Source organism: Aquarana catesbeiana, linkage group LG05 (genome assembly GCF_042186555.1).
Source record: "Aquarana catesbeiana isolate 2022-GZ linkage group LG05, ASM4218655v1, whole genome shotgun sequence".
Classification (NCBI taxonomy): domain Eukaryota; kingdom Metazoa; phylum Chordata; class Amphibia; order Anura; family Ranidae; genus Aquarana; species Aquarana catesbeiana.
The window spans coordinates 642,640,048-642,667,436 of NC_133328.1; positions in this window are offsets into that span (position 1 = coordinate 642,640,048).

Below are 27,389 nucleotides of genomic sequence, written 5' to 3' on the forward strand. Positions count from 1 at the left end.
GATTCACATGAGAAGGAGCTGGTATCAGCGTGCCAAGATATGACTGCAATGTAAAACCAGGGGACTGTCAGACCCCAGCCAACTGTCTTAATCCTTCTTATCTACTTATGCTTGCCTTGGCCAAAAATTGCAAGAAGTACTGAGATAAAGTTGTCCGGCACTCAAGGTGAGGATTAGTAATCTGCAATATTGTCCGTTTGTTTGGTTAACATTGGCAATATCCTCTAATGCAGACATGATTATCAGTTATTTCGAAAACTTGACCTTGATTTCTGTCAAAAGGAACCACGTTCCAGCCACGACTCAGGAGATACACTCTAGTCAAACTTGACTTCTCTCCTCCCCAACTTCATCACCCCTCCTCATTTCCATAACCCCACCTCGCTCCATCTCACCCCCTATCCTCATCTCAATAACTCTTCCATATCTCCAAAACCTCTCCACCCCCTTCTCATCTCCAAAACCTCTCCTCACCCCCTCACCCCTACTTTCTCCATATCACAATAACTCCCCCCGCTCTTATCTCTATAACCCCTCCTCATCCCCTCACCCCTTTTTATCTCCATATCTCCATAACCCCTCCTCACCCCCTCACCTCTTTTTATCTCCATAATGTGGGGTGCCAAGGTTCACCATCACTGGCCTAGGCCATCTTTATGTAGAGGAACAATTCTTTTTTTCAGATCCTCAGAGAGTTCTTTGCCATGAGGTGCCATGTTGAACTTCCAGTGACCAGTATGAGAGAGTGAGAGCGATAACACCAGATTCAACACACCTGCTCCCCATTCACACCTGAGACCTTGTAACACTAACAATTCGCATGACACCGGGGAGGAAAAATGGCTAATTCTGCCCAATTTGGACGTTTTCACTTAGGGGTGTACTCACTTTTGTTGCCAGCGGTTTAGACATTAATGGCTGTGTGTTGAGTTATTTTGAGGGGACAGCAAATTTACACTGTTATACAAGCTGTACACTCACTACTTTACATTGTAGACAAGTGTCATTTCTTCAGGTTGTCACATGAAAAGATAGAATAAAATATTTACAAAAATTTGAGGGGTGTACTTACTTTTGTGAGATACTGTATATAATGTTTGGGGATCCTAAGTAATTTTCTAGCAAAAAAATACGAATTTTAAGCAAGAAGTGTCAGAAAAAAGCTTGGTTTTGACGTGGTTGAGGTATGCTTTCCCATAGTAAGTATTCAAGTTTGACTAGAGTGTATCTCCTGAGTCGTGGCTGGAACATGGTTCCTTTTGACAGAAATCAAGGTCAAGTTTTCGAAATAACTCATAATTATGTCTGCATTAGAGGATATTGCCAATGTTAACCAAACAAGCGAACAATATTGCAGATTACTAACTGTGCCAAGATATGACTGCAATGTAAAACCAGGGGACTGTCAGACCCCAGCCAACTGTCTAAATCCTTCTTATCTACTTATGCTCGTCTTGGCCAAAAATTGCAAGAAGTACTGAGATAAGGTTGTTCGGCACTCAAGGTGAGGATGAGGAACTGCACCCCCCCCCCACTGCTAGGAGTGATGTAGAATAGGTGCACTGTCCCAGGCCCAATCTCTGCCCCCCTACTCTGGCTACCCACGGTAGTGTGCATTTTGCATGCGTGGCCAGTCTCTTCCTGTTGAATGGCAGGGAAGTGGCTGTGCATGCACAGTGTGTTTTTTGTGTCGGCTATGAGTGTCTGGGGTAGAGAATGGGCATGTTGGAGCAGATTGAGACAGAAGTAACTGTCAGAGCAGACATGAAGATTGAAGTCAAATCTTTATTTGTTTATCCAGACAAGATCCGTGAACAGACAACATTTCATATATTACTGGCTGACATCAGTAGAAATCCGAAAAGAAAAAAAAAAAAATACACTTTGAAATCTGCATCATGGTCTGTGGGTTAGCAACCTATTCAATATGAATAAGCTGCCTGACCACGGCTCAGGTCAACATGGGACATAACACAAACCAATTGGCGGTAACGGGCCATTAGACCCTGGATGTGGAATGATCCTTTGGAGAATTGGGTTTACATCCAGCAGGCAAAAAAATCTTCCACTGTCTGAATACTCCTCGGTCATGACTTAAACATGTTATAGCGGTGTTCTTAAGCATTTTAACAAAGTTCAATTAAATATTAATCATCATCAGGGCAACAGCTACATCACAAAGGTCCTCAGCCCCCTTAATTAGTAATAAGGTCCTAGGCACATTCAGTTCCAGAAGTTTTTCTTTTCTCCGAATGTACAAAAAATGAGTGCCCGTCACCTTAGATTGGTGTAGATTTATTGCACTAGTGCATGGGTGCTCAACCTGTGGCCCTCTAGCTTTTGTGGAACTAGAAGTCCCATCATGCCTCTGCCTTTGGAAGTCATGCTTGTAACCGTCAGCCTTGCAATGCCTCATGGGACTTGTAGTTTCGCAACAGCTGGAGGGCCACAGGTGCCCGTACTAGTGCATGGAAATCCGGAAGGGCAGAGGAAGCACAGGATACCTGAAGCATTCTACATGGAACACAGTCTCTGGTCTTCTGAACAGCTTTCTATGTTCTGAGTCCCTCTATCACAGAGCTTTGCTGGCTGGACACTTAAACTTAGAATGTGGACAACTGAGGCTCTAGTGGCATCTCAGTCCTTTTGTTTCGAAGCAGGACAACATGGCAAGGTTCCTGAGTTTACTTTACCATCAACTGCCCTCTTACCACCTCTTTTGTGGGAAGCAGCTGCAGTTTGATTCTGCTAGACCCGAAATAGGACATCTCTCAGCCAGCATCTTCAAGGTTTCCTCCCAGGGAGGGTGATCCTTGCAGCACCCTACTAGGGAAGACCCTGGGTTCAGCCGAACCTGAAAGGAAGCTGTCAATGCTGGCTCAATCAGCTGTGGTCAGTGCATTCTCTATCCTGCTGCTACATGCACACAAAAGGGCAGGGATGCTTGGGACATAATTTACCATGTGGCCATATTAGGTCAATTAAGACCTTGCCATTGACTTAATATGGCCATGACATTGACCTAATATTGCCATGTGGCAATATTAGGCCAATGATGGCCATGTCATTGAACTGATCATGCAATGTGGTCATATTAGGTCAATAATGTCCATGACATTAACCTAATATGGCCATGACATTGACCTAGTATTGCCATGTGGTCATATTAGTTAATTGATGGCCATGGCATTGACCTAATAAGGCCAGGACATTGACCTAATATAACCAAGTAGTCATATTAGGTCAATGATGGCCATGACATTCATCTGATCATGCGATGTGGTTATATTAGGTCAATAATGTCCATGACATTAACCTAATAAGGCCATGACATTGACCTAATATGACTGTTTGGTCATATTAGGTCATTGATGGCCATGGCATTGCCTTAATATGGCCAGGACATTGAATTAATATTGCCATGTGGTCATATTAGGCCAACCATGGCCATGTCATTGATCTAATATGGCCATGACATTGACCTAATATTGCCATGTTGCAATATTAGGTCAATGATGCCCATGACATTGACGTTGTTTGTTGTTTATGTAAAATCTCAATAAACATATCTTGAAAAAAAAAAAAAAGTATGGCCATGATATTGCCCTAATATAGCTATGATGTCACAAACATTCCTGTATCTTTGTGTACGGTCAGCTATGGGCAAGGGAATCCCCTGGCTACAGCTGATTGGGCTGTCACCGACAGCTTCCTTATAGGTTTGGCAGAACATGAGTTCAGACTGAACCCAACTCTTCCCTACATTCCAATACCTAGACCCAAACCACTGGAGGAAAGATAGGTCTTACAGTAGCATCCTCGCTAAGAAAAAACCCAGGAGGGAAGACCAAGTGCCTTCAGGAAGTGCCTCAAATATTTAAAACCTTTGCAGACAACTCACCAGGCCACTCTAAGCCTGCTGCTTGAATGATTCACCAGACATCCATTATCCATAACAGAGAGCATCACCTCTAGCACATCTGCAGGAAATGACCCAGAGAGTACATTCCATGCTTAGGAAACACTAACAGGCCCATCAGATAATCCGACCAAAGCTTTTTACTTCTGAGAGGCGTGTAAGGTTTTTTTTTTTTTTCACTTTAAATGTAAATAGGAAAAGAAAAAAGGAAATCCAGTGGACTTTTCAGGCACCATATATAAGATTTGCAAAACATAATTGAGGAATTTCTTAAAAAAAAAATCAAAAGCATATACAGTAAAAACACAAATATTTATCCCACAGATACAGTATGAACACAGGGCTGGTGCAAGGATTTTTAACACCCTAGGCGAAACCTCATTTTGCCCCCTCCCACCCCATTGGCTCCACCCCTGACTGAGATTTTTGCGACGCCTCTCCACATATTTCTTAAGCCGTGGTCCACAGGCCTGCACCTCTGGACCCGGCCTGAAAACAAGTGGTGGTGGCACCGGCTCGCTTCCTCATGCCAGCCATGGTCCGCAGGTATATGGACAGGCCAGAGTAGTATATAGACAGACTAGGGTAGTATATGGACAGGCTAGGGTAGTATATGGACAGGCTAGGGTAGTATATAGACAGGCTAGGGTAGTATATAGACAGGCTAGGGTAGTATATGGGCAGACTAGGGTAGTATATGGACAGGCTAGGGTAGTATATAGACAGGCTAGGATAGTATATGGACAGGCTAGGGTAGTATATAGACAGGCTAGGGTAGTATATGGGCAGACTAGTGTAGTATATAGACAGGCTAGGGTAGTAAATGGACAGGCTAGGATAGTATATGGACAGGCTAGGGTAGTATATGGACAGGCTAGGGCAGTATATGGACAGGCTAGGGCAGTATATGGACAGGCTAGGGTAGTATATAGACATGCTAGGGTAGTATATGGATAGGCTAGGGTAGTAAATGGACAGGCTAGGATAGTAAATGGACAGGCTAGGGTAGTATATAGACAGGCTAGGGTAGTATATAGACATGCTAGGGTAGTATATGGACAGGCTAGGGTATATACTGTATATATATATATATATATATATATATATATATATATATATATATACATTGTGATCCTGTATTGTATTGCCTTTATTTTGTATTTACTCTTAATGTACTTCATCATTGTTTCTGTATTGCTTAAAGTGGTTGTAAACCCATACATATACCCAGTGAATTGACAAACCTCAGGTGATACATAGAGTAAAAAAAAAAGGCTCCTACATAAGTTGTACCTGCTTATCTGCAGCATTCTCTTCTCTACAGACGATCAAAGTCCAGACTTTACACAGCATTTCTGAGCTTCAGAAGGCACTGGGCGGGCATCTGACATCACACACAACATAACGCGTGTTAACCCACCACATGAATGTAAATGGGCCCCTAAAGTCAATTGCACCACCAAAAACGACTTTACTTTTTACTTCCCCCATTGACTCCAGTGCATCCACCAAAATAGCAAGACTCGTTGAAATCTCCGAATGTATGTAAAAAATTCAGGGCCCTTAAAGCCCTGCCCAATGCACCACAAAACACCACTTTACTTTAGCCTTTCTCTTTGACTCCAATGCGTTTCTCACTGTCCAATGGTAATACATATAAAACAAGACAAAAACACGCAATGCATCAAAATGCAAAGGTGACAACGGAATCTAGAGTTCATTGGCAACTTTAAAGTGTAAACCTTTACATATGAATTGAGTAGCCTCAGATGATACACAGAGATGAAACAAATCCTCCTCCATAAGTTGTACCTGTTTATCTGCAGCCATCGCTTCTCTTCAGCCGTTGAAAGTGCAGAGTTTCTCGCAGCATTACTGAGCTCCAGAAGGTAGAGGGCAGGGATCTAAAGTCATACACGGCACCGCGAAGAGAGGAGAACTAAGTGTAATCCGAGACCTAAATGAAGAGAAAAGACACAACCCGCTATACACAGGCAATGGACCACGTAACCGGGCCCTTGAAGTCTATTGCACCACCAAAAACTACTTTACTTGACTCCAATGCATTTCACCAAAAAAGAAAAACTAATTGAAATTTCCGAGTCTATGTAAAATATTCAGAGTCCTTAAAGCCCAAGGCACCACCAAACACCAGGTGATAATATTTCTTCCCCATTGACTCCAGTTTATTTTACCAAAATAGCAAAATTTATTGAAATCTCAATTTATGCCCAAAATTCCTGGCCCTTAAAGCCCAGTGTAAATGGGCCCTAAAAGTCCAATGCATGTTAACCAAACACCAGGTGATGATAAGCCTTCCTTATTGACCCCAGTGCATTTCACCAAAATAGAAAAAATTCTATGAAATCTTCAAATCTATGCCCAAAAATGCAAGGCCCTTAAAGCCCAGTGCACAACCAAACACCACATTACTTTGGCCGTTTCCATTGACCCCCAAGGTATTTCTCAAGAAATGGTAACATTTCATTGAAAATTTCTGATTTTTACCAACATTTCTGAGATATAAACACTCTCTTATTGACTCATTCACAGAATTAGCACCAAAAAAAAAAAAAAAAATCTGAAAGACTCTGCAGAACCATCTATAAATCTGCAAAGTCGAGGAAGAAGGGGGGTGGGTTAGGGTGGGTGAGAATAAAATGATGCCAGAACCAATTTATTAAGAGGGCTCAATAGCATTTGCTACAGAGGCAGTTGGCAGCACTGAGGGTACACACTCAGGGTACACATGGACATACACCATATTACCAAAAGTATTGTGACGCCTGCCTTTACACGCACATGAACTTTAATGGCTTCCCAGTCTTATGCCCCGTACACACGGTCGGACATTGATCGGACATTCCGACAACAAAATCCTAGGATTTATTTCCGACGGATGTTGGCTCAAACTTGTCTTGCATACACACGGTCACACAAAGTTGTCGGAAAATCCGATTGTTCTGAACGCGGTGACCTAAAACACGTACGTCGGGACTATAAACGGGGCAGTGGCCAATAGCTTTCATCTCTTTATTTATTCTGAGCATGCGTGACACTTTGTGCGTCGGATTCGTGTACACACGATCGGAAATTCCGACAACGGATTTTGTTGTCGGAAAATTTTATAGCCCGCTCTCAAAATTTGTGTGTCGGAAAATCCGATGGAAAATGTCCGATGGAGCCCACACACGGTCGGAATTTCCGACAACGAGGTCCTATCACACATTTTCCGTCGGAAAATCCGACCGTGTGTACGGGGCATTAGTCCGTAGAGTTCAATATTAAGTTGGCCCACCCCCAATGTTCCTCAACTCCAGTTCTCAGGTACCCCCAACAGGTCATGTTTTCAGGCTTCCCATTATTTTGCACAGGCAATTTGACCAGTTTCTCTGCCTTATTAATTACCACAGCTGTTTCATCCGAGGGAAATCTGTAAAACATGACCTGATGGGGGTACTGGAACTGAGAAACATTGGCCCACCCTTTGCAACTATAACAGCTTTAACTCTTCAGTTACTGAAGATAACAAAGTATTATGTACACTGTATTACCAAAAGTATTGGGACGCCTGCCTTTACACGCACATGAACTTTAATGGCGTCCCAGTCCTATGCCCCGTATACCCAGTCGGATTTTCCGATGGAAAATGTTCGATGGGAGTTTGTCGTCGGAAATATTGACCGTGTGTAGGCTCCATCGGACATTTTCCATCGGAATTTCCGTCACGCAAAATATGAGATCTGGATCTCAAATTTTCCGACAACAAAATCCGTTGTCATAAATTCCGAGCGTGTGTTCACAGTTCCGACGCACAAAGTTCCACACATGCTCGGAATCAAGCAGAAGAGCCGCACTGGCTATTGAACTTCATTTTTCTCGGCTCGTCGTACGTGTTGTACGTCACCGCGTTCTTGATGTTTGGAATTTCCAACAAGATTTGTGTGACCGTGTGTATGCAAGACAAGTTTGACCCAACATCCGCCGGAAAAAAAATCCATGGATTTTGTTGTCGGAATGTCCGATCGTGTGTACGGAGCATTAGTCCGTAGGGTTCAATATTGAGTTGGCTCCGCCCTTTGCAGCTATAACAACTTCAACTCTTCTGGGAAGGCCGTCCACAAGGTTTAGGAGTGTGTCTATGGGAATGTTTGACCATTCTTCCAGAAGAGCATTTGTGAGGTCAGGCACTGATGTTGGATGAGAAGGCCTGGCTCACAGTCTTCGCTCTAATTCATCCCAAAGGTGTTCTATCGGGTTGAGGTCAGGACTCTGTGCAGTCCAGTCAAGTTCCTCCACCCCAAAATGGCTCATCCATGTCTTTATGGACCTTGCTTTGTGCACTGGTCCAAATCAGTTGGTGGAGGGGGGATTATGGTGTGGGGTTGTTTTTCAGGCTGGACTTGGCCCCGTAGATCCAGTAGAGGAAGAGCTAAGGCATCAGCATACCAAGACATTTTGGACAATTTCATGCTCCCAACTTTGTGGGAACAGTTTGGGGACGGCCCCTTCCTGTTCCAACATGACTGCGCTCCAGTGCACAAAGGTCCATAAAGACATGGATGAGCGAGTTTGGGGTGGAGGAACTTGACTGGCCTGCACAGAGTCCCGACCTCAACCTGATAGAACACCTTTGGAATAAATTAGAGCGGTGACTGCGAGCCAGGCCTTCTCGTCCAACATCAATACTTGACCTCACAAATTCGCTTCTGGAAGAATGGTCAACCGTTCCCATAGACGCACTCCTAAAGCTTGTGGACGGCCTTCACAGAAGAGTTGAAGCTGTTATAGCTGCAAAGGGTGGAGCCAACTCAATATTGAACCCTACGGACTAAGACTGGGAGGCCATTAAAGTTTATGTGTGTGTAAAGGCAGGCGTCCCAATACTTTTGGTAATACAGTGTAAGGTCATTAGCGGATCCTTTGGATGATTTGAAAACTCAAGGGCCTGGCAAGTCAGCAACCTCTAAACATGATCCTCCCAGACACTCATGTAAGCATCTACAAGAAGCTCATAAATTATACAAATCACAAATTGGGCACGGAGACGGTTCTCTTGTTTTTAAACGATGCACCTGATCTAATAAGAAGTGTACATGAAGTGCCCCGGGCCAAGCTGTCATGACAGGGATGTTTGCATTGGGTGTAATTGGTTTCGTTATCAGTATGCAGCATATTTGGAGGCGAGTTAAGTTTTTAATCCGGGAGGATTAGCTTCAGATCATGTTGTGTACACCGAGCCCTGAAATTCCTTCCCGCCGACTTCAGCGCCAGCCAAAGAGGTCTTTCCACGGCGGAAGCGGCTTTACAATAGCTTTGTATTGATCCCGAGCTGAATGTTTAAAGTGAAAGTAATCTGCGGGATTACCGCAAAGGCATGCTTGAGTCACCGCCGCGTCTGACGGATAGGGGTGACCTCAGCAGATTTTTCATTTACAACCCGCATTCATTATTCCTCATTTGACAATTCCAGCCATAAACAGAGGGGAAGGAAAGAGAAAATAAGCGCCTTCTCATCATTTTATAATTTGCAGGGCTGTCTGAAGCTCGTCATTAGGTCCCCGGAGGGTGCAAAGCGTTATTGTCAAAACGTAAGATGAAAGAGGGCCTGTCAACGGGCAATAAGCAGAGGGGGGTTTAATTCGATTGCTTGTGGTTGTCTACATCTCCATTACCGGTAACATGCATCGCAACATCCGAAACACTCAACATTGTCCGCTGCTAATTGTCAGATTAGCCTTGCATTATCTTTCTTCTTAGTCATTCACAGGACCAGCGTTGAGTTCTGCTTTATACCTTTTGTTTTAGTAAATTATACCCCCCCAACTCCGCCCAGGGCCGTATTTATAACATCATGGGCCCCAGGGCAAAGTAAAACACCGGGGCCCCTACCAGCCAGCCCCAATTTGCACCCCTACCCTGAAGAATTATACTATGAATAGTTGATAGAATTAAAAATATATTGATTAGTACTTTCAATAAAATCAAGAACACATGCCATCAATCAAAGACTAATCAACACAAAGGGCACAGTACAGAGGAAGGTAGGAAGGCCCAGTACAGGGTAGGTCGGGAGGGCACAGTACTGGTTCCCTAGGACACGGCCACCCTGGGACATCTTAGTAAAAGCATGACTGTCCCAGCAAATCCGGGACAGTTGGCAAGTATGATGTAATGCAAGATTATCATGGGGCCCCCCCATGCACATGGGGCCCCTGGGCAGTGCCCAATGCATTAAGATGGCCCTGACTCCACCCCAAAAGTTCTCTGTTTTATTGGGGAAAACCACTTGGATAGGGTATAGGGATTATGGGATTGATAAAAAGCAGGAGTAGTTGTGGCGCTGCCCTTATGGGGTTAGAAAGATTTTCCTACTGATGACCAATTCCTCTATATATTACCTGGTGTAATAATAGGTATATGGGATTGATAAAAAGCAGGAGTAGTTGTGGCGCTGCCCTTATGGGGTTAGAAAGATTTTCCTACTGATGACCAATTCCTCTATATATTACCTGGTGTGCATAACTCCTATAGGTCTAATTTATTATTCTTAAGTTTGTGAACAAAAACAAAAAACATAACTTATATGTACCAAATGACGTAAATATTTTAGACCTAAAATTTGTGATTGGTACTCAGTTGCGGATGATCACATTGTAATAAAAGTGAAACTCCAACATAAAATACTTTGATTATTTCCACAAAGTGCATTAGTGCAAAACCAGTGCAATATATCTCATAAAGTGACTGGTGCTGAATCATACAAAATCTTACTAAATATTCAATAAAAAATGACTATTGTGTTTTTAACCAGTGATCTTGGATAGGAAAAGTTCCATTTATGAAAAAAGTTCTTTTTGGAGTATTTTAAGATGTTCAATCTCTGAGAAACTGATTTCTGTGGGAAAACTTCTTATCCAGGTGCTGGCTCTTTATTAGTGCCTTATCTGCATGCTCTGATACTGCTTGCACTCACCGGATTTTCTTTCCCCTGCAGGGGTGCAGGCAGTCACAGTATCTGCCGCTGTGTAGCAATCATGGATGTCTCCAAACTTTGCTTTGCGTGTTGTTTTGATGTATTATATATGAAAGAAAGGAGGGATGCCCATAGCGTAAAACCGTACATGAATTTTTTTTTCAAGCTTTAAAAACATTGTTATACTCACATTTTCAATAATAAAAACGAGCATGAGAAAGATAACAAAATCGCTTTGCTGGAGGTGCTGCAAGACGTCTGCGAGCCCGCCCTACGTATGTTTCGTCGTCAGACTTCTCCTCAGGAGATTTACAGCCTATATGGGGGGTCTTCTGAAGTCGGGAGAGGCTGAACCCAACAGGATGGATGGATGGATGGATAGATGGATGGAGAAGAGAAAAAAATAACTAAATAAAATAAATAAAAATAAACTTTAAAAGGCGTCAGGAGCGAGGACGAAAAAGTACAGTACAGGGTAGGTCAGGAGGGCACAGTACTGGTTCCCAGGACACGGCCACCCTGGGACATCTCAGTAAAAGCATGACTGTCCCAGCAAATCCGGGACAGTTGGCAAGTATGATGTAATGCAAGATTATCATGGGGCCCCCATGCACATGGGGCTCCTGGGCAGTGCCCCATGCATTAAGATGGCCCTGACTCCGCCCCAAAAATTCTCTGTTTTATTGGGGAAAACCACTTGGACAGGGTATAGGGATTATGGGATGCCCAACGCGACTTGAAGAACAATGATGAGGGCAACTTTCTTCTCTATGTAATCCAGTGCCTTGAAAAGGTATTCATACCCCTTAAAATGTTCCACATTTTGTCACGTTACAACCAAAAACGTAAATGTATTTTATTGGGATTTTATGTGATAGACCAACACAAAGTGGAACAAAGATATGAAGTGGAAGGAAAATGATAAATGGTTTTCAAATTTTTTAAAAATAAATATGTGAAAAGTGGGGGGGAGGGGGGCATTTGTATTCAGCCACCTTTACTCTGATACCCCTAACTAAAATCTAGTGGAACTAATTGTCACCTAATTGCTAAATTATTATTATTATACAGGATTTATATAGCGCCAACAGTTTACGTATGTAACGCTTCAGGCAGTGAACTATGTTGGATTGAGTGGATCACAGCTTCGGAAGTCTATGAATACTATATTCTTAACAGTTAACTTTAACCTTAACAGCTATCAGGTAGGAAGACTCAGATAAGTTTGGAAATACAATTGGTTTTATTAAGAGTGCTAATACACAGCCACGACGGGGAGCTTCAGAGGCAATAAAGTTTATAGGAAAAGTAAAGATACTTGCAGTGAGTGGATTCCTGGAGATGGGGTCACTCAGTGGCTTCTTGAGAGATGTACTGGTCTCCTATGTGGAAAGGAACAGGTAAGGTTTTCTTCGGGCAAAGTAAGTAGACCGTGGGTAGGTCAGAGGAGAGTCTCTGACTACTAGAGAGGAAAGGGCTCTGTCCGGCCAAAACACGTAGAAGTTGGAGGGGCTCTGTCCGGCCCAAAAGTGAGGTGGAAGACGGGGCTCCATCCGGCTCAAAAGTGAGATGATAGTCGGGGGCCTGACCGGCCCAAAAGAGAGATAATAGTCGGGGCTCTGTCCGGTCCAAAAGAGAGATGATAGTCGGGGCTCTGTCCGGCCCAAAAGAGAGATGATAGTCGGGGCTCTGTCCGGTCCAAAAGAGAGATGATAGTCGGGGCTCTGTCCGGTGCAAAAGAGAGATGATAGTCGGGGCTCTGTCCGGCCCAAAAGAGAGATGATAGTCGGGGCTCTGTCCGGCCCAAAAGAGAGATGATAGTCGGGGCTCTGTCCGGTCCAAAAGAGAGATGATAGTCGGGGCTCTGTCCGGTGCAAAAGAGAGATGATAGTCGGGGCTCTGACCGGCCCAATAGAGGGAGATGACGGCAGTCTTCTGTTGGAGATCTTTACCTGGCATCAGGTTCTTAGCACGAACGTCAAGCAAATGGCGTCGGCTGTTTTAATAGGGACAAGAGGAGGAGCCGGGTGATGTCATTGTGACGTCATCAATCTGTGACGGAGTTTGTGGAGATATCAGAGCTTCCAGTGGAAAGATATTGCAGGAGAAATCTCGGAGCCTCCAGTGGAGGGATAAGGACATAGTACAACGTAGCACTTTACAACTTGAGGGTAGACAGCACAAATACAATACACTTTAATACAGTAGGAATCAGAGGGCCCTGCTCCTTAGAGCTTACAATCTAAGAGGGAAGGTCAAGAGATACAAGAGGTAATAACTGTGGGGGGATGTGCTGATTGAGAAGATAAATGTACAGTTGTTAGGTGGGGGGCCAGATAGGCTTCTCTGAAGAGATGAGTTTTCAGGGATCGTCTGAAAGTGGATAAAGTAGGAGAAGATCGGACGGATTGGGGTAGAGCGTTCCAGAGGATGGGAGAGGCTCTGGAGAAGTCCTGAAGGCGAGCATGGGAGGAGGTGACAAGGGAGTTTGAGAGCAGGAGGTCTCGGGAGGAGCGAAGAGAACGATTAGGTTGGTATTTTGAGACCAGGTTAGAGATGTAGATGGGGGGCAGGTTGTGGATGGCTTTGTAAGTTATAGTTAGTATCTTGAATTTAATTCGGTGACTGAGTGGCAGCCAATGGAGGGATTGGCAGAGGGCTGTAGCAGACGCTGAGCGGTTTGTGTGGTGGATGAGCCTGGCAGCAGCGTTCATAATGGACTGAAGTGGAGATAGCCTATTTAGAGGTAAGCCAATGAGGAGGGAGTTGCAGTAGTCGAGGCGGGAGATGACCAGGGAGTGGATTAGAAGCTTTGTGGTGACACTGGTTAGGAAGGGGCGTATCTTGGAGATGTTGCGGAGGTTGTGGCGCCAAATTTTGTATAGTGATAGAATGTGGGGCCAAAAGGTTAGTTCAGAGTACAGGATTACACCTAGGACCTTGGCGTGGGGGGATGGGTTGATAGTTGAGCCGTTGATATTGACAGAGAAATCAGGGGAAGTGGCACCTGAGGGAGGAAATATCATGAGCTCGGTTTTGGACAGGTGAGTTTGAGGAAGTGATGTGACATCCAGGCTGATATGTCTGCTAGTAAGTTGGTAATGGGTGAGGAGACAGATGGAGAGAGCTGGGGGGTGGAGAGATAGATTTGGTGTCATCAGCGTAGAGATGATATTTAAAGCCGTGGGAGGCAATCAACTGACCCAGGGAGGTGGTGTAGATTGAGAAAAGGAAAGGTCCAAGAACAGAACCTTGGGGGACCCCAACAGAGAAAGGAAGAGGAGAGGAGGAAGTAGAGTTGTAAGTGACACTGAAGGAGCGGTGGCATAGGTAGGATGAGAACCAGCAAAGAGTACAGTCACGGAGACCAAAGGAGTGGAGTTTATTGAGGAGGAGGGGGTGGTCCACTGTGTCAAAGGCAGCAGAGAGATCCAGGAGAAGTAGTACAGAATAGTGTCCACTGGTTTTAGTAGGTCATTTGAGAGTTTAAGGAGAGCAGTTTCCGTGGAGTGTTGAGGGCGAAATCCGGACTAAATAGAGTCCACCTGTGTGTAATTGAATCTCAGTATAAATACAGCTGTTCTGTGAAGCCCTTAGAGGTTTGCTAGAGAACCTTAGTGAACAAACAGCATCATGAAGGCCAAGAAACACACCAGACAGGTCAGGGATAAAGTTGTGGAGAAGTATAAAGCAGGGTTAGGTTTTACAAAAATCTCCCAAGCTTTGAACATCTCACGGAGCACTGTTCAATCCATCATCGGAAAATGGAAAGAGTATGGCACAACTGCAAACCTACCAAGACATGGTCGTCCACCTAAACTGACCGGCCGGGCAAGGAGAGCATTCATCAGAGAAGCAGCCAAAAGGTCCATGGTAAATCTGGAGGAGCTGCAGAGATCCACAGCTCAGGTGGGAGAATCTGTCCACAGGACAACTATTAGTCGTGTTCTCCAATAATCTGCCCTTTATGGAAGAGTGACAAGAAGAAAGACATTGGTGAAAGAAAGTCATAAGAAGTCCTGTTTGTAGTTTGTGAGAAGCCATGTGGAGGACACAGCAAACATGTGGAAGAAGGTGATCTGGTCAGATGAGACCAACATTGAACTTTTTGGCCTAAAAGCAAAACGCTATGTGTGGAGGGAAAACTAACACTGCACATCACCCTGAACACACCATCCCCACCGTGAAACATGGTGGTGGCAGCATCATGTTGTGGGGATGCTTTTCTTCAGCAGGGACAGGGAAGCTGGTCGGAGTTGATGGGAAGATGGATGGAGCCAAATACAGGGCAATTTTAGAAGAAAACCTGTTGGAGTCTGCAAAAGACTTGAGACTGGGGCGGAGGTTCACCTTCCAGCAGGACAACAACCCTAAACATACAGCCAGAGCTACAATGGAATGGTTTAGATCAAAGCATATTCATGTGTTAGAATGGCCCAGTTACAGTCCAGACCTAAATCACATTGAGAATCTGTGGCAAGACTTGAAAATTGCTGTTCACAGACACTCTCCATCCAATCTGACAGAACTTGAGCTATTTTTCAAAGAAGAAGAATGGGCAAAAATGTCCCTCTCTAGATGTGTAAAGCTGGTAGAGACATCCCCAAAAAGACTTGCAGCTGTAATTGTAGTGAAAGGCGGTTCTACAAAGTATTGACTCCGGGGGGCGCCATACAAATGTACCTCCCACACTTTTCATATTGGTACATAGGGGACCTGGAATTTAGAAAAAAAAACTGAACAAAGGTGAACTTAGCCTTTAAATTTAGAAAAAACACTGTCATCAACAGTACAAGTAAACTAAAAAAAAATATATATATTTAACTAGTTGCCGCCTGCCCACCGTCAAATGAAGGCGGAGCGATGCGGCTCTCGTTCTAGGACAACGTCATATGACGGAGTCCCAGTACAGCCGCTGTCGCGCAGTGCTGCGATCACGGCTGTGCTGTCTTGCTATGACATGGCGCGACCCCGATCTCTGTAAAGAGCCGCGTCCGCGGCTCTTCAACCATCTGATCGACTGTGTCCAATCACAGTCGGTCACATGTAAACACGGAGATGCCGGTAATCGGCGCTCCTCGCCTCACACTGACAGTGTGTGGCGAGGAGAGCCGATCAGCGGCATCTCCTCACAGAGGACATCTATACATGTAATCAGGGCACTGATTACAATAGCGACACCAGTGCCACAGATCAGTGCCGGTTATCAGTGCCCACCAGTGCCCATAAGTGCCACCAATCAGTGCCCATTAGTGATGCCAGTCCGTGCTGGCTATCAGTCTTGCCTATCAGTGCTGCCCATCAATGCCCATCACTGCTGTCCATCAATGTCCATCAGTGTCGCCCATCAGTGCCACCCATCAATGCCCATAAGTGCCTATCAGTACTGCCTATCCGTGCCGCCTATCAGTGCCCACCAGTGCCGCCTATCAGTGTCCACCAGTGCCGCCTATCAGTGCCCATCAGTGCCGCCTACCAGTGCTAATCAGTGCCACCTATTAGTGCCCATCAGTGCGACGAAACAATGCCCATCAGTGCCACCTATCAGTGCTCATCAGTGCCACCTAATCAGTGCCCTTAAGTGCCGCCTCATCAGTGCCCATAAGTGCCACCTCATCAAAGCCCACCAGTTCAGCCTATCAGTGCCCATCAGTGAAGGAGAAAAATTACTTAATTACAACATTTACTGACAGAAACTAAGTTAAAAAAAATATTTTTCACATTTTTTGGTCTTTTTTTTTAGTAAAAAATAAAAAACCCAGCAGTTATTAAATACCACCAAAAAAAGCTCTATTTGTGTGAAGAAAATGATAAAAATTGAATCTGGGTACAGTGTTGCATGACTCATTCTCATTCAAAGTGCGACAGAGCTGAAAGCTGAAAAATGGCCTGGGCAGGAAGGGGGGCGGGGGGGGGTAAGTGCCCGGTAGGCAAGTGGTTAATTGCCCCACTAGAGTTATCCTAAAAGGGATGACCTAAAAAGAAAAAAAATTTTCCCTGAGATCCTGGAAGGCTCGTGTGTCTCCGATGTTGAGAAAGAGACAACGGGACAGCAGTTCTTGAAAACTAAATGAAGGTTTTTTCAGTTTACAACCAGGGAAATATTTGTACATTATGGTGTTATGGCCTCCTAGACTCTAGAATTTATTCTAATGAGCCAGCTTGGGAATCACTTTACTGCTGAGATGATATGAATCGGTCGTTGTGGCACACAACTACAATTATATGTACTGCATCAACCAATAAGAACCCGATTGGCAGCACATGTTATTGGACCACGTCCATTCCCTTGGATGGAGGAACATTTTTCTGTACAGTTTATCAACTCTGCAGATAAATCCCACTGGAAGGAAGGGTTGACCCATTGTTAATTGTTTGGACACGTTGTGCATCTTTGGGTTCCTCCAACAAAAATGAGACTTGTATGCAAAGAATGTGATTATCCAAGATATGTACGTATCTGATTGATGATCCCATCCAGCCTTGCTTGTTTTTTTTTTTTTTTTTACAATTGATCAAATAATTGATTCCGGCATCTTTGACTACATTGCAGATTTTGGCGGAATGAACCTCTTAACATGCGTGTCAGGATATGAAGGATAACGGTTCATCTGATGTGCCTAATCATACATATTGAGTTGATCTCTTGCATTTTGGAACCATCATATATCGATCTTCTTCCAGGCTATGTTGTAGGGCTCTCTTGCATTTTAATTTGGAATAACCTTATAGATATTTTGTGCTTCCGACAAGGACGCCAACCTTGTGTCACCAACATTCGTTCCTCACCTAAATGGTGACTACCGTTGCGGTAATTTATATGTTATTTTCTTTTTTTTTCTTCCAAAGGAAATGCATTTGTTCAAATTGAATTTTATTTATGAGGTAAAGAGGCCCCCCTTCCAACCAAGGATTGGTCAGGACCTCAGAAATATGCCAAGCAGCTCCCCCCCTAGTGTGAGGGGAAATGGCCGTAGAAGAACTGGCGATCTTGCCAGTAACAGAGATGGGTGCCACCGGCAGAAGTTTGGCGAATCAGCGTATGCACATGCGCAACGGTGCAAATCGGCATGCGCAATGGCGTACGCATAACGTGGCAGATGGGATCTCTTGCTGGCCTATAAAAGGCTGCTGCTGTCTCCTCCAAATTGCTGGATTGTTGTCAGCTCCCCTGTGCTCCAGAGCCTCTGTGTCCATTTCTTGGATTTCCTGTTGGGACCCAGCTTGTTCCAGACCTACTTGACCTCCTCTCCTGGCATTTCCCTTGGCTTGTTCTATTCCTGCTTGATCACCTGTGTATGACCCCGGCTTGCTTCACGGACTTTGCTCCTGTTTATTGGCTTGATCACCTGTGTATGACCCTCGGCCTGGCTTCTACTGTATCCTGACTGCACGGATTGCCTAAAGCACCGCTGGAGTTTCTAAGAGACATTCACCTTGCTACCTACTCAGCGATCCTCCACAGTCTCCAGGTGATCATCCGCCCCGCTTCTCCAGACCCTGCCGGCGACCTGTGCTTCTTTTGGGCACTATACCTCCTGTTCCACTCTCGGGAGTATACTGCACTTAGCCGCAAAGGGAGCCCCTCTCTGCATATTGGCCTCGGATCGGGTACGTGACACCTAGCTTCCGCCCAGGGGCGGACTGACAACTCATGGGGCCTCAGGGCAATAGGAGATTATGGGGCCCCCAGGCAATCAGAGATTATGGGTCCACACAGTATACACACACACAGTATACAATCACACAGTATACACATACATGTACACACAGTATACACAGACATGTTTCTATTGGCTGAGAAGGTACTGGAGAGGTGGGGCAGCTATAATCTCTGGATTTTTAGACCAAAAGGATGTCGGTAAGGGACATTTCAGAGACAGATGTAAAAAAAACACAGATTTTTACATACTGTCCCTGGTTTTACTGAGGCTGGCAACCCTGATGGGGCCCCCTATTGGCCCGGGGCCCTCGGGCAGTGCCCGAGTGGCTCAATGGTGAGTCCGCCCCTGCTTCCGCCCACTACTTCTAGAAATTTTGCTACACTAACAATTAAACGTATATTATACCCACAGAGGTCTTGTACTAGACTGCATAGCAAACATCTCTGAGGGTAAAGTATATTGTTTCACATACACAGTGTATAATGGCTCTGGTTAGGTGATCAAGATGAGTGAAAATATTGTGGTTGGTCTGGTTAGTGTTAGTTTAGGTAATAAGGGAGGCAGGAGACATGGATTAGTCAAGGAATGGATGTGGGCATGGTGGTTAAAAGTGTAGTTACTGAGAGATGAGAAATTTTTGTAAGAGCGGGTATTATTTACAGTGGCGGCCCATGCATTAAGGGCGCACGGGCACCGCCCCCTCTCTCCTGCTACCCCCTCTATCAACAATAGATAGATTCATGCATTGCATAATTCTATCTATGGCCGCTTTTTTTTTTAAGCACCTGATTAGAGCCATAGGCTCTAATAGACGTCAAAAAGGGTGACCTGAAGCCCAGTTCCCTGCCCCCCTCACTTTGGAACCAGACTCCATTGAACGGGTCTTGATTTCCAGTGTGATGGGGAAGCCTCTCTCAACACTATATCTATACCTTACAGTAGAATATGATACCAGATTAACTAAAACCTGGGAAAAGTGGAGGATGGATATTCCTTCTTTGGACGAGGAGGAATGGAAGGAGTGCTTAGTTTCCTACATTCCTTCCATGATCGCTGCAAAAGATACGTTCATACAATTTAAGTTCCTACACAGAGCGTACTTCACCCCATATGCCCCGTACACACGGTCGGACTTTGTTCGGACATTCCGACAACAAAATCCTAGGATTTTTTCCGACGGATGTTGGCTCAAACTTGTCTTGCATACACACGGTCACACAAAGTTGTCAGAAAATCCGATCGTTCTAAACGCAGTGACGTAAAACACGTACGTCGGGACTATAAACGGGGCAGTGGCCAATAGCTTTCATCTCTTTATTTATTCTGAGCATGCGTGGCACTTTGTCCGTCGGATTTGTGTACACACGATCGGAATTTTTTGTTGTCGGAAATTTTTATCTCCTGCTCTCCACCTTTGTGTGTCGGAAAATCCGATGGAAAATGTCCGATGGAGCCCACACATGGTCGGAATTTCCGACAACACGCTCCGATCGGACATTTTCCATCGGAAAATCCGACCGTGTGTACGGGGCAATAGAGATTGGCGCGCATTTACCATAAAAGAGATCCCAACTGCCAAAGATGCAGGCAGGAGGTGGGTACCTTCTGGCACATGGTCTGGTCCTGTCCCAAACTTCGACCCTTTTGGACAGAAGTGGCCTCCGCAGTGGGCAATGTCACAGGTTTAAATATACCGGTTGATCCTCAAATACTATTACTCAACCACTTGGAAGATGTTGAGGGAGACAGGTATAGTAAATTGTGTCTTACCTTCTCATTATATTATGCTAGACGTGAAATTTTACTGAGATGGAAACTAGTAGAGCCTCCTACTCTGGCCTCGTGGAGAAGGTCGGTGAACTTGGTACTCCCGCTGTATAGAATGACATATGAAAATAGGCAATGCCCAGGGAAATTTGACAAAATCTGGTCCTCCTGGGTAGATGCTTCCGGGGTCCCTGAACCCCCTACCCCCTAACCAAGAAGCAAAACATATTGGAGGACATTCTTTATCCCATGCCTTTTCTCCTTATGTCTCGTTCCCCCCCTCATCCCCTTCCCTCCCCTCCCCCCCTTCCATTCCTTTCCCGCCCCCCCCCCCCCCCTCCCAGGCTTAATCGAATACTGGTTATTTACATAATGTTACCTAAGATTGTATAATACTATAATGCACTAAGGTGTACTGTTAAGTGATACTTCTGACATCTGCACAGCTGGAATATTTGATAAATAGTAGCTACCGGATGATGGTAGATCTTACTGTCTTTATTCTATTTCCACCGAATGTACTAACTTATTAAGTGTTCTTGCATAGCAAGACCACTTACTGTTATCTCACATATATATTATTCTTATTATTATAGCCAAATTTACCACCCTAACTCCTCCCACAGTTTTTACACTGCATAGACAAGTAATATACCGAAACGTGCGGATTGTTCCCAAATGGTGTGCTATTACTTTGTGGAACGTTTCGCCGAATGGTTCACGAAATATCGTCATTTTTGCGGCGAAATTGGTCCCATAGGAATGAATGGGGAAACTAGAGTGGGAGATGACAAAAGCTGGAAAATCAGAACATGATTTCTAAACTGCCGCCACTCCCTCATTTTCAAGCCCACCTACACAAATCTTATATCAAAACGTTCAGCTATCCCTGCTGCCACTAAACATGTCCACGGCTAAGCCATAGTCCTGATAGTTTTCACAATATGACCATTTGTTTGCAACTCACGCCGTCCATTGACATTCATTGAAACTACACTCTAGCCCCCTCCAAATTTGAAGGGCAATTTCTAAACTGCGACTGTGCCTTCAATTTTAATATTTCAGAGACATACTATGTATCAAAATCTAGGCCTGGGTCTTGTGATTCTCACAATATAAAGATCTTCGCTGTAGGATTTATAGTTTTTAAAATACGGCCATTTGTTTAGAGGTCATTTCAGGAAATTTTAGCCATTAATCAGAGTGTACTGTTAGTGTTTGTTTTGTTGCCATGGTTACCAAAGCTTCTGTTATACACAGGGGGGGAAGGTGGCTGGAGCATCTCAGCTCTGATTACAGAGCCCGGGGGAGGGGACAGACACACCATGTACTGATTTATAATAGAGGAATATGATGGGGCAGTTTTGATGGGGTAATTCTGATGGGGCAGTTTTGATGAAGTAGTATTTGGGAAGCATAAACAGGGCATGAGCGTTGCTAGGAAACAGTGGTTGTAAACACAAGATGCTGAGACACCCCAAATGCATGTGACTTCATCTGCTAGACTTGATAATGCTTGTAGACTCCTCCCACAGTTTTTACACTACAGAGACAAGTAATATACCGAAACGAGCGGATTGTTCCCGATTGGTGTGTTATTACTTTGTGGAATGTTTCGCTGAATGGTCCACGAAATGACGTTTTTGCGGCGAAATTGGTCCCATAGGAATGAATGGCGAAATGTTCAAAACTAGAGTGGGAAGTGACAAAAGCCGACAACCCCATGATCAGCCAAAACATTATGACCACCCCATGATCAGCCAAAACATTATGACCGCCCCATGTAAAAAAAAAAATATTTTTGAAAAAAAAAAAAATTTTTTGAAAAAAGTAAAAAAATAATTTTTGAAAAAAAAAAATCATTTTTGAAAAAAAAAAAAAAATATTTTTGAAAAAAAAAATATTTTTGAAAAAAAAAATTATTTTTGAAAAAAAAAAATATTTTTGAAAAAAAAATTTCTTTTAAAAAAAAAATTTTTTTTGAAAAAAAAATATATTTGAAAAAAAAAAATATTTTTGAAAAAAAAAATTATTTTTGAAAAAAAAATTACTTTAAAAAAAATAATAATTTCGAAAAAAAAATTATTTTTGAAATAAAAAAATTCATTTTTGAAAAAAAAAATTACCTTTGAAAAAAAAAATTACTTTTGAAAAAAAAAATCATTTTTGAAGAAAAAAAATTCATTTTTGAAAAAAAAAATTACTTTTGAAAAAAATGTTCAGCTCTTTCAGCGAATGATGGAACTTTTTTACTACTATTTATACTTTTTAAAATATTAAGCTTTTTAACACTTTTCACAGTTACTCAAGCCACTCCACCCCACCCAGTTACTCCGCCCACTCCAGTTGTAGAGGCAAGAACACTTTCACAATTTCCCCAGAAATTGTACCTTTTCTAGTTTTGTATTGTAATGCTGATTTGTTTAATAAAAATGTTTCTGTTAAAAAAAAAAGGGTGACCTGCGAGCGCCATGCTGGGCGGGGGTCACACTGGGGGCATTCAAGGGCACACTAGCAGCATTTAATGGGCACACTGGCAGCATTTGATGGGCACACTGGCAGCATATGATGGGCACACTGGCAGCATTTGATGGCACAGTGGCAGTGTTTGATGGCACAGTGGTAGCGTTTGATGGCACAGTGGCAGCGTTTAATGGGCACAGTGGCAGTGTTTGGTACAGTGGCTGCAATTGATGGCACAGTGGCATCGTTTGATGGCACACTGGCAGCGTTTGATTGCACAGTGGCTGCATTTGATGGCACACTGGCAGCGTTTGATTGCACAGTGGCGGCATTTGAGGGCACAGTGACAGCATTTGATGGCACAGTGGCTGCAATTTTGCGCCCCCTCAAAGATTTTGAGCACCAGCTAGCTACTACCTATGTGGCATTGGGGATGTGGTTCTTTGAATAGGGGGTTTGGAGAGGTAGGTATAAAATGGGGGGGGGGGAGCAGGGGTAAGGCAGAGGGAAAGGGAAATCAAGGACTGGACACCAAGGATACCACCAGCCAGGGTTCCATATTGAAAACTGTGGTTATGATTGGGCACATCATTTTCCTATACATGCCAGTAGTCATCAACCACCACATGTGTGGATGTATGTGGTCATGTTATGGTGGCTTCTTCCATTTATGCTATGCAGTCTTTGTGATGGAGTCAGTCTTCTATGTCAGGGACATTGGTTCTTTTCCAAAGTCTTAGGATTAGCGTTTTTGTAATGTTAAGTGGATGGAAGGAAAGGGAGAGCTTACTGTATGTGTCTTATGTGTGTGTGTAGCATGTCTGTGGGATGTAGGGGTAATTGGGTTAGGTGGAAGTAGAAGATGTGGCCCAGTACTTCTCTGTATGCCATTTCCATTGGGACCAGAATGGGCAGATTAGTTAACATGTCCACCTAATATATTGAGGAGGACACCCTATTCCTCTTGACAACTCCAGCAGATGTCAAGGATGTTCACTGATATTTTATGTAAGGCTTCCCATGTGCAATACCACCCAGGTATGTAGTTTATAGTGTGATTCATTGTATATTAATGCTAAAGTGCTAGATTGCATGTCAAACATCCCTTGATCAAGATAGTGAAAAGATTGTGGGACTGGTCAATGAATGGATGTGGGCCTAATGGTTGGGAGTGAGGTTGCTGGAAGGTGAGAAATTTCTGTACGGTATTATACTTATGTGTTATTGGGGGGTGTGGTTCTTAGATTAAGACGTTTGGAGAGGGCAGGAGAAAACTGGGAGTGGGGCAACTGGACAAGGGTAAGGCAGAGGGGAAGGGAAGTCAAGGGCTAGAGAGCAAGGTCACCAACAGGCTCCAGCCAGGGTTTCCTAAGGGTGAAAGATCACGCCCAAAAAAATGGAAGCCAGCTGTTACAGAAAGCTTAGGGTATAATATCTACCAGAGAATGGAGATTTAGCAAATCTAATCTGAGCCTCTGCTCATGAAGGAGAAGCTGTGGTGATGACTGGACACATGACTGGGCACATACTTTTATACACCTCTACTACCTATGCATGGCAGTAGTCTTAAACATCAACCACCAAGCATGGATGTATGTGGTCATGTTATGGTGGCTTCTTCCATTTATGATATAAAGTCTTTGTAATGTAGTCAGTCTCGTATGTCAGGGGCATTCGTTGTTTTCCAAAGTCTTGGGATTACAGTTGGCATGGTGTTAAGCTGATGGAAGGGAAGGAAGAGCTTATGTGTCTTGAGTGGCATGTCTGTGTGGTGTAGTAGGAGTTGGGTTGGGTGGAAATGGAGGATGTGGCCCAGGATTTCTCAGTAAGCCAGTTCACTTGGGACCAAAACGGGCAGATTAGTGGACACGTCCACCAAATAGGAGAAGGGCTTCCTATTTCTCTTGACAACTCCAGCAGATGTCAGGGATGTAAGCTAATATTTTTTGAAAAGCTTCCTATGTGAGACACCACCTGGTATTTCGTTTATAGTGTGATTCATTGTATATTAATGCGAATAGAGCTTTTGTATAAGATAGCGATCATTTGTTACCATCCCTCATCCGATAAACTTCAGATTCTCTTTCCCTGGCCACTGGGTCTTTGTTGGGTATTTGGGTATTGGTGGAGTGACGCCAGTGAGTAAATTATTATAATCTCTCTGTAATGACTGGTGTATTTATTCATATATTCATGTTCAAATAAACTCTTTATTGTGTATGCATCGTTATACTTAAAGTGGTTGTAAAGGCAGAAGGTTTTTTTGTCTTAACGCATTCTATGCATTAAGATAAAAAGCCTTTTGTGTGCAGCAGGGCTTTGTGCAAAACCACTCAACAGAGCAGTTAAGTATAACATGTTTGTTATTTTTAAACAAAAAAAAAAAAGACTTTAGTATCACTTTAAGAAATATATTTTGTTCATATTTAAGATCTCCTAGATCAGGGATAATGAATTAAAATTCACGAGGGTCCGATCAGTAAAATGTTCTTCCAGCCAAGGCCCAGGTCACGTTTGTGTGATGACTCTGATCCTTCACTTCACAGTCCGCTCCTCTTAAATCACAATCCCATTCTTACATCAGATCCTCTATCCTCCCTGCATATCATAGTTTTCCCATCACAGTAGTGTCCTCAGCCCCCCTTCACGTCACCCTCCTCTTTCCCCACAGCGGAGTCTTCTGCTTTCCCTTCACATCACCCCCCCACACACACACACACAGTGGTGTCCTCTACCCTTTCATCACATCTCAGCCCCCACAGCAGTGTCCTCTGCCCCCCTCTTCACCTCACCCCCCCAGGGAGCCTCTGCCCCCCTTCATAACACAGCTCCCACAGCAGTGTCCTCTGCCCCCCCCCTTGGGTGTCATCTGCCCCCCCTTCACATCACCCCCCCACACACACAGTGGTGTCCTCTACCCTGTCTTCACATCATAAACCCACAGCAGTGTCCTCTGTCCCCTCTTCACATCACCCCCCCCCCAGGGTGCCTCTGCCCCCCTTCACAGCACAGCCCTCACATCAGTGTCCTCTGCCCATCCACCTCCTTGGGTGTCCTCTGCCCCCTCTTCACATCGCCCCCCCCAGGGAGTCCTCTGCCCCCCTTGGGTGTCATCTGCCCCCTCCGCACATCATCCTCCCACACACAGTGGTTTCCACTGCCCTGTTTTCACATCACAGCCCCCACAGCAGTGTCCTCTGTCCCCTCTTTACATCACCCCCCCAGGGTGTCATCTGCCCCCTTTTACATCGCCCCCCCGGGAGTCTTCTGCCCCCCTTCACATTACAGCCCCCACATCAGTGTCCTCTGCCCCCCCTTCGCATTGCCCCCCACAGGGTGTCCTCTGCCCCATCTTCACATCTCCCCCTCCAGGGTTTCCCCTGCCCCCCTTCACTTCACCCCCTGGGATGTCCAATGCCCCCTCTGCTTACAATGACAGCGGCCGAGGCTTAGGGAAAAAGCAGGCTCCTGCTCACCGCTTAGAGCTGAACAGCCGCCCAATCCTCGCTCTGCTGATAATGACAGCTGCCAAGGCTTGAGGGAAAAGCTGGCTCCTGAATGGCGGGACCTCTGCGGTCCGGATCGGATAGCAACTCGGTCTGGATCCGGACCATGGTCTGCCATTTAGTAATGCCTAATCTAGATCATTACCTTTTGGAGCCCTCCTGAGGAAGCGGGTTTACCCTACGAAACGCGTAGAGGCAATAACAAGGTGGAATAGGACCCCCTCTACACATTTGGGGGTTACAGTTTCTGTGTAGGGGAGTCCATTAAATTAAATTAGGTTTTTTTTTTATTGTTTATATTAACAATAATGTACACATGTTTTTATGTATGAATCTTATGCTAATAAAGGTTGTAAAAGTATCTCTTTAGTCAGTTTGTCCTTATGCACCAGTAAAAGTCCCATTGGGGGTTGGTTCGTTGTATGAATGAACTGAAAATTAATTAACCACACTCAAGTAAAGTGCATGTATATCCATAAAAACATTAATAATGTGATAAATAAACTGCTATAAAGTTCAAAAAAATCTCAACAAAGGTAAAAAGTGAATTTTTCAGTTCATTCATTGTTAAGCTTATTGCTTTATAACCTGCATCTCTTATTTATAGACATTGTATCATTTCCACAGCATTTACCTTTACCATATATTTGTTCGTTGGATACCTGGTGGGAAAACTGGATTAAGTTTCAAGGGTGTCGGAGGGCTTTGCGTTGACAAAAGATCAAATTTTTTGCTCAGGATGTGTAAGATTGTTTTTATTAAAAGGGTGATTGCAGAAGGCTGTGGGGAGAGAAATATTCTTTTTTCTTTGTTTTTTTTTTTGCTTGTTTTTTTTTTTTTTAAGTTGCACAGTCTTAAATTCTTTTGAATATTTTTGTTTTTGTTTTGTTTGTTGTTATGTTTTATGCTGTTTTTTGAGTACTGAGGTTCTCCTTTTTGGGTTATCTCTAGTGGGCCTTTAATAATTTGCATATACATTTACTAGATAGACAAAAGATATCTCTCATGGGACTTTGTTGCAGCAATAGAAATTACACAATTACAAATCGGTGTATAAAAAGTCGAAGAACTTTTATTGAACAACAGGTTTAAAA